Source organism: Octopus bimaculoides, chromosome 17, assembly GCF_001194135.2.
Source record: "Octopus bimaculoides isolate UCB-OBI-ISO-001 chromosome 17, ASM119413v2, whole genome shotgun sequence".
Classification (NCBI taxonomy): domain Eukaryota; kingdom Metazoa; phylum Mollusca; class Cephalopoda; order Octopoda; family Octopodidae; genus Octopus; species Octopus bimaculoides.
This window is the reverse complement of record NC_068997.1, coordinates 39,153,682-39,161,981: the sequence shown is the minus strand read 5'-3', so window position 1 is coordinate 39,161,981 and position 8,300 is coordinate 39,153,682.

Genomic DNA, 8,300 nt, shown 5'->3' with positions numbered 1-8,300 from the left:
ATATATATATATATATATATATAAACAATATATGAGTATAAGCATATATATGTACATGTATGTACATACCTTCATCTACATGTACATATAGATACATATCTGGGTACATGACGTTGCAAAAGAACATGGACAAAATGATAAACAAGGTACAAAAAACAAGCAGGCCACATAGAGAACATATCCTTCATCAGCTGCCACCATTAAAACACCAGCGTTTCGAAGAGTTAGGTCAGGACGAATCGTTAAAATGGCTCTTCCCACGAACACAAATTATAAAGTAAAAACTAAGAGTGAAAAGGAAGAGTAAGAAAGGTTAGGCAGCTTTTTAATCACTACAAATGTTTCGATACATACAGATCCTCGTATTTACAGGAGTTAAATTTATGTTTAAAGTAAATTATGTAACGATTTACCTGTATGAGAAGATATATATATTTATATATATATATTGTGTGTGTCATGTCATTTCTTTACCCTAGTTTTTATATAATTTGTGTATGTACCCTATATGTTTCTATAACCCCCTAGAAGACACTATTTATATGTATGGGTCTTTCTGTGTTCCTGTCTCTGTTTCTGTTTTACTCAGTATAATTTGTCTATTTCTTAATAGCTTGAAAAATATTTCAGTATATTATGTTAGAACGTTAGCTTGAAAAATATTTCAGTATATTATGTTAGAACGTTTCTTGGTAGAAATCGTTATCTTTAACAAATTTATTGCCAACTTTATATTTTCAATTTCCCGAACTTCCCTTTATTGAACTTATTGAAAATCTGCCAACATCTGTATCAGACTAGTAGCACTCTAATTACAAATGGTATGCTTGATCACGTCACCTATGCCCCAGTGATTTTAATTAGTTCAGCAAGTATAGTTTTTGAGTTCATTTCTGAATGTCATTTGATTCCGATGTTGACAGTTACTACATTATTATATCTAGTTAAAGTACAGTCATCAGTGTTGTAATACTTGCAGTGAGGTTCTTATTTAAGAGAAGTCGGCATCATACGCATACGCAAAATTTTAAGTTGGACTTAGGTAACAAAATATCTATATAAGGTTTTGTAAACACTATTCTGTTTCCGTGTATATTATGGACAAAAAAATATTAACTAAAGGATGAGAAATGTGAATATTATACAATAAAAATAAATATATTTTCTAATGAATAAAGTAGCATAGAATTTCTAAGAGAAACACCGAGAGAAACTAAAAATTAGTGCACCTTTCAACAAGATCTTTGCACGAAATTGATAATATGCATTCTAAAAGTTGGAAAATACAATAAAATGAAAAATACTGCACACCATCTATTGAAGACTTCACAGCTCTAAATAAGTTCCAACTTTTAGTCTCGTATTAGAATTCAAGAATTATTTCTTGACCGTGGGATGTGTACTGTATTACAGAAGAAACTGCAAAAATTTATTAAGTTACTTCAGAACAGAATGGTTAAGTATAAACTTGAGTCGATTAGAATATAAGGATGTGAAAGAACTCTATATGTACGTTAGTCTCATATATGTAATATAGTGAGTTGAATTAGATGAAATTACCCTTGTAAATGGAAGACAAAAAATGCTGATTAAGTTGTTTTAAAAATCTATAAATACTAATAAGCAAGATAGACAACTCCAATCAATCCAAATCGAAATTTGGAGAAAATAAATATAATGCAGTTCGGAGTAGATCTGGCCTTTAAAAGTCAACTATTGAAAGCAATGGTCATGTTTTGATCCTGCTCAATCTCATCCGGGCAGTACATCCCATGCGCTTGTCATGAACAAAAAATATATACGCAAGGAAATAACGGCACGGATTATACCAACAACAGGGCTGAGGGAATATACCTCTAAGGAGCCTTTTGCCGGTAACATATACATTTCCCATGGTTTGACGCCAGAAATGTTTGATAATCCGAAACAGTTGACCCCACCCCTCTCTCAAACGCATATTTGCTACAACAGATCAGCTTGCTCTCGCTGAAGTCTATTGGAGTGAGGACTGAGAAAAGTGGTTGACAACTTCAGAACTGCCAGTCACAATCCTGTCTTTTACGGGCTCCAATTTGAAAATGTAATCAAGCAAAGGGAACCTTTAAGTAATGTCACTGAATATTTACAGGTTCATGCTTACTGCAAATAATATAATGTCGGTAGTTCAGCCTTTAGAAACAAACGGTCGTCGATAATTTCCTAGTGCACTTCACTCGTCAGTTAATCCCCACCAAATTTTTATACTCGATATTTTACAACTCTAAGAAACAGGAAATTCTTTTCTAATTCCCCCCTTTATTTTTCTTGTTTGTTGGGTCTACTGAATTATATAAACTTTTTTTGCAGACTTGCGATCTTAGCCAATTGATATTTCTTCTCATGCGCATTTTTTAGCGATGATGATCATTGAGTTTCAGGGTAAAAGGAGCGGAGAAGAGCTTTTTTTTAACGCAGCCTTATCTAATGTTCCCTCAGGGGAGAAGGCTGTGCCCATGACCCATTATGCAGAGTCCGAGCCGGCAGCGGCAGAAGTAGGCGCGATGGCGAAATTAAGAGCAGAGGCAAAAGTAAGAGCAGCGACAATGGGGGAGGGGTAAACAGTAGTGGTTATAGTGGTTTCTGATGGCTGTGCAGTTACTGATACTACCCGTCTTTTAATAAGGGTTTTCAATATGATAATATCGAGAAGAAGAAGAAGAAGAAGAAGAAGAAGAAGAAGAAGAAGAAGAAGAAGAAGAAGAAGAAGAAGAAGAAGAAGAAGAACAAGAAGAAGAAGAACAAGAAGAAGAAGAAGAAGAAGAAGAACAACAACAACAACAACAACAATAACAACAACAACAACAACAACAGCAACAACAATAACTAATCGGGTTCAATTATCTTGTTAAAACATGCACAAATAGACCTGTATTGTTTTTTTTTACATATTTTTTGCACATTGTCAAAGCGTCGTCTTCTCACTGTTTGTAAAACTTAACGCCTTCATCTCAAGAAAGTTTGTGATATCACTACATTCTTAATCGGTAATATACTGGGATATTTCTAAGTTTCAAAGCACGCTTTCAATATCATTTTGTGCCAGTTACAGCCGGCCAATCAATATACTTTGTGCTTTGTTTCTTTTTGTTTCCTATTTTACAATTTCCCTTCGTCCTTCACATTACTCCCGTCGTTTTCATGAAATTACATTATTTCCGATGCTTATGCTTTGTTTTGTTTTTTATTCTTGCTTCTGTTCATCATGTAATTGGGGTCTTTATTTCACATACCAAAACATCATAATTTTATTGTTAGAGCTATGCGTGGGATTTCAACGAAAATTGACTGAGATCACTCAACCGTAAAATGTAGACAAATCATGAAATGCAAGCGCCAAAGCAATTGAGTAGAAAACTGTGCAGAGAAGAAAGTGAATTTCACTGGGCAGATTTCTGCATTTGTTTAACACCTCATCTTTTTGTATGTCCTTGACTACATTTTCCAGTGCGTTCCTTTTTTGTTAAATATATAGGTTTTATTTAAGTGAGATTCGGCTACTGTTATTTCTAGCAAAACAAGTGACTGAGAAAGAAGGTTCCTTTTTGACTTGATGATTATTGTCCTTATTTGTAACGATGATGATTACAATGGTAACTCATAATGAGAAAGATATAACTAATTAAGTGCTTAGAAAGATGTAATAAGTTGAGTATGTTTAGCTTATAGGTTACCTGACGTACGATTACTACTATAGACGAAGTATATTTCGTCTTCATTATAAAATTTGTAGTCCTGAAATATTGATCTTAAAACGTAATCCAGCATTAGATTTTACATTTAACTAATTTAGAATTCACCTAAAATTTCCCTTTAGTAGCTTGTGAGAAAAAAGCAATTCATTTTGGTGATTTAACAAGGTGATAAATGAACAGAAAGGAACTAACAGTTCTAATCTGCGATTTCACTGGTCTTGCAGAGCCTATGAAGGTTATGACTGCAACTCCTTCTGCCAGACAAAAGCAAAAAAAAAAAAAACATCAGAATATTCCTGATCTTTAACAGTATTGTATATCTAACTGGTCTTTTTACCATATTCTTGGGTCAACACAAACCTTATTGGTAAACTAGGTAGACTGAAAGTTTACAGAAACTAGTCTGATGGATTTTACATGTAATTTAAAGGTGCAGTATTGTTAGATATGGTGTCACTGAAAATTGCTAAGAGTACAGGTGTCCTTAAAATGTTCAACCAACAATTCAATTACGTTAATTCAATTACGAGACAATTGAGTTGATCGAACACCTGAATACTCATCATCGGGCTGAACACAGGTACTGAACAGTAACAAGAACCTGCAAGAAATCTCCCTTAACTAACATTCTGCTCTCTTAAATTATGAAAGGATACATTGCGTAATGTAAAACACTAGTTCATCATAGACGGATTGTCGTTCATAACAGATCTGCATGCTCCATACTGACATAGATCTAAACAACAGCAATGTTAACATCTCTACATCCTGATTCTTATAAGCAATACTTCTTTTCCTCCCTATACCACCAGTATCAACATCATCATCATCAACAACGTACTCCAAATCTTGTTAACAAACGTATATTTCACGGATCAATGAATATTGGTTTCAACTTTTGGCACAAGGCCAACAAGTTCGGGGAAAGGGTAAGTCAGTTACATAGACCCCAGCTGAAAGGCAAAGTCGACCTCTGTGGAATTTGAAATCAGAACTTAAAGAAGGACGAAATGCCGCTAAAACTTTTTCCTGGCGTGCTAACAATTCTATCAACTCACCGTCATATTAATCTACGGAATGCTGGCTTCAATTCTTGACACAAGGCCAGCAATTTTGAAGGAGGGAGTCAAGTTCATTACATCGACTCCAGTGCTCAACTGGTATTTGTTTTATCGATCCCGGGAGAATGAAACGTTAAGTCGACCACGATGGAATGGGAACACAGAACGTAAAAACGGACGACGTGCCGCCAAGCATTTTCCCGGCTTTATTAATTTGTGAAATATTGACCAGTACAATCGTTCTCTATTCAATACATTTCCCCATCTTTCCTCTTTCTTGAAACCTTACTTGCTTTTATGAAATGTCTGTCAATCTCCTAACGTTAATTTGTCAACCTCATTATTTGACCAGCATAAGGCGGTGAGCTGGCAGAATCGTTAGCACGCCGTGTGAAACGTTTAGCGGCATTTCGTCCGTCTTCATGTTCTGAGTTCAAATTCTGCTGGGAGTCTACTTTGCCTTTCATCTTTTCGGGGTCGATAAATTAAGTACCAGTGAGACACTGAGGTTGATGTGATCGGCTTGTCCCCTCCCACAAAATTTCAAGTTTTGTGCCTTTAGTAAAAAGGATTATTTAACCAGCATATTTTTTACTCGATTTTTTCATTTCCTTTCTAAAATTGAAAAATTTGCAAGTTAGCAGATTTTATGTTCACAACTCTATCATAACAAGATTTTCTCCAAAAACGTTCGTTAAAACTTTCAACATGGTCTAAATTCAATGACATTTTAATTGTTTCTTAAAAACAGCTGTTAATCATGTCATTCTGGCAATTACAAATTCCCAAAATGATTGCTAAAATAAAAGATTCGCTACTATTTATTAGGTCAGAGAGCCATTTTTTAAAAAAGTTTTCATGAAGATTTAAGACTACGACTTATTTATATGGATTCACTAATTCATACATAAAGATGTTTATAGATATGTTTGTGTCAGCGAACATATATGTGTATGATGCGTGTATTTGTGTGTATGTGCATATGTGAGTATGTTTCTGTATGTGTGTGAGTATGTATATATTTATACAAATATATGCGTGTAGATATACGTATAGATATATGTGTGCGCGCGTGTATGTGCATGCGTGCGAATGTGTGTTTGTGTGTGTGTAGAGAGAGAGAGAGAGAGAGAGAGAGAGGAGAGAGAGGGGGGAGAGAGAGAGGAGAGAGAGGGGGAGAGAGAGAGAGGAGAGAGAGCGGAGGGAGAGAGGGGGGAGAGGGGGGGAGAGAGATAGATAGATAGATAGATAGATAGATAGATGCATTTAGATTTATATTTGTGTATGTCATGTTCTTATATAAAATATAATGCTCCCCCAGACGTGTGTGTGTATATGTGTGTGAGTACAATATGTGCTTTTGTAAGTACGCACAGACGTACAGAGCAGTATCAGCTTCAAGCAGTGTTTAGACACAAACGAACTTCGGGTTAGTTAAGATATGTTTGTGGCATATTTCAGCTTCTAAAGGCAAACTCTCTGCTGTTACCGCGGAGAAAATAATTCTCTCTTATCGTAAAATGATGTGAAAATATAATACATATCCAGTGCTGACCCTGTCGGATTCCCAGACGCGTTTCTAGCTCTTCAGCCGTTATCAACGGGAAGTACCTAAGAGCATTGACTGAGTTGCGCCATTAGACCGCTTAATCCAAGAAAGGTACGGCTTTAATTAAGTGTGCCCAGAGTTGCCTCTCTTCGGAATTTAAGTTCGTTTACAGAAAACGTTTTTGAGTGTGAATATAAAACTTCCTATTCCATTATGTCGGCTACAGCCTAATGATACTAACTAGCAATAGCAGTTTCATGGGGTTTTACCGAGCCGTGTCGATATAATGAAGGATTTCCTGAATTTGGTATTTCTAATTGTATTATATAGTTCTTCTTCGAATGGCGCCAAAGCCCTGTTTGGTGGTGGGTTGTTGAGGGATTTGAAATTTTTCTTCAGATTTCCCCGGAATTCTGTATTGTTACTAATGCTTTCATTTTTCCTGTCAAAGAAATACTGTCTCCATCTCAGTCTGTTAATGAATGCACTTATGGATTCCATCATCTGCTTCAAACATTCCCTTCTGTTCGGTATAGGAAAACCCTTCATTGATACATCCAAATTTATTCTTTTAATCCTGGAGCTTTCGCTTAAACTAGTTATATTTTCGTATGGATTGTACAAGTCTGATACATCCTTTACGCTCGTTTACAGGAAACATTTTTGAGTATGGATATAAAAGCTCATATTTTATTATGTCCAAAGAAAACAATTAATAGACATTCGGAAGTAATTATATCAGATAAGCATAAAAGCAAGGCATCATTCCTAAAATTCGAAAAGAACATTTTGACACAGAAAGAACTCTAACCGTCATTAGCATATAATGGAACAAGAAAAGGACATAATAAACCCAATTAAACAAAATAACCATTATTTTCATGTTATATGCTATACCATTATACCACCAAAAGTAATTAAAGGACATTTTAAGAGAAAATCATTTGTCAACTTAGACAATGAACTTCAACAACAGGATGAATAACTGTACTTCCTGACCTTATTACATTTGAATTCATTGAGGTGGTGTCTGCTATGACCAAAGTCGAACCAATGAACTATATCACCCATCCCGACACTTGCATCCACAAATATCAAAACAAGTCTAGCATCATCACACACTCCACCGTCTCCTTTATAATTACCTTTCCGTCTTCTCTTTCCATAACCTTCTACTCCCCACCAAATACACACCGAACTGCTCACATATTCCAAACAAATATTTCATTGGTGAAAATTGATGAACGACCTTCAGTTATACTTCCAACCTTAATGCCATATCACCTGAGGAACTGAACACATGAATATGATCCACTTGATGTCTATGGATACTAGGGACAATATTGTAATCATTCTAGGAATACTGACTATGATCGTAAGAAGCATGAGATTTGTGGAAACGCACGTAAATGCATTAAAATATTTATAAATTCCATCCATGGATTATTATATATATATGGCTGAAAAAAGATTAGAGATCTATGCAAATCAAATTTTTTATGTATAAAAGATGGAGGTGGAAACAGCACAGAAGTAAATTTAAGATATTTTAATTTAGAAAGAAATTAATAAAATGATTGAATTTTTATATATATATATACATAGAAAATATAAAATATTACTGGTTTCGGTGATGAAATTCGTCTCATCAAATATTAATAACAATTTGGAATTTGAAGTAAAAACAGTTTGTATTAATCTTCTGTTTGGTGGTTAGAATATGTCTGGAGTTTTTCCGCAAAATCTTCTTTAAATATTGTGCGTTTGTAAATAATTTGGTATAGACTTCAAGGTGTTAGAGAGGAAGAGAGGGGATGGAGTTGTTTATTGTCAAAAAAGCTGTGGGTTCCTGTCGAGAGAGTCGCTTAAAAACATTTATTGAATGGGTTTTATGTCCAGCTGTGTGTAACTGTGTGTGTGTGTGTGTGTGTGTGTGTGTGTGTGTGTGTGTGTGTGTGT